Source organism: Maniola hyperantus, chromosome 5, assembly GCF_902806685.2.
Source record: "Maniola hyperantus chromosome 5, iAphHyp1.2, whole genome shotgun sequence".
Lineage (NCBI taxonomy): Eukaryota > Metazoa > Arthropoda > Insecta > Lepidoptera > Nymphalidae > Maniola > Maniola hyperantus.
The window spans coordinates 5,734,272-5,734,832 of NC_048540.1; positions in this window are offsets into that span (position 1 = coordinate 5,734,272).

Consider the following 561-nt stretch of genomic DNA (forward strand, 5'->3'; position numbering starts at 1 on the left):
ACTGTTTTATAAAACCTATTCGTTTGTTTGATATTATATGCAACCATTTGTAACGTTCAGAAAAACTGACTAAACGATTTAATTTTACTAACATAATTATTATATTACGACCATACTCGTATGTTAATTACTAGTTAATCACTAAAAATCTGTTAATTTGTATTATTTTTTAAAGTACCCATTTCAAACTTCATTTACCTAAGTTTTATTTTGTTATCATGCATTATTTTCTCAATGTGTGAAGACGCCTTATTATTTAATATGATGTCGGTATGTGCCCATTATATTATGTAGTCTGATAGCGTAAATAATTGTACATCTTGCTTTTACTTTGTACGACTCCATCTAAAGAAATAATTTTGTGTGAAATACTCTTGATGTTTTTTAATATAACGTCATATCAAATTGATCGAATTTTTAAGTAAACTATAAAGACCCACTTTATGGTCTCACAGACAAATGGATTAATATGTATATATAGATAAACTGACAAATAAATCCTATGCTTGTAAATATGTAAAATAAAGAAACCTAATAATATGAAATGTGTTTGATTTTATC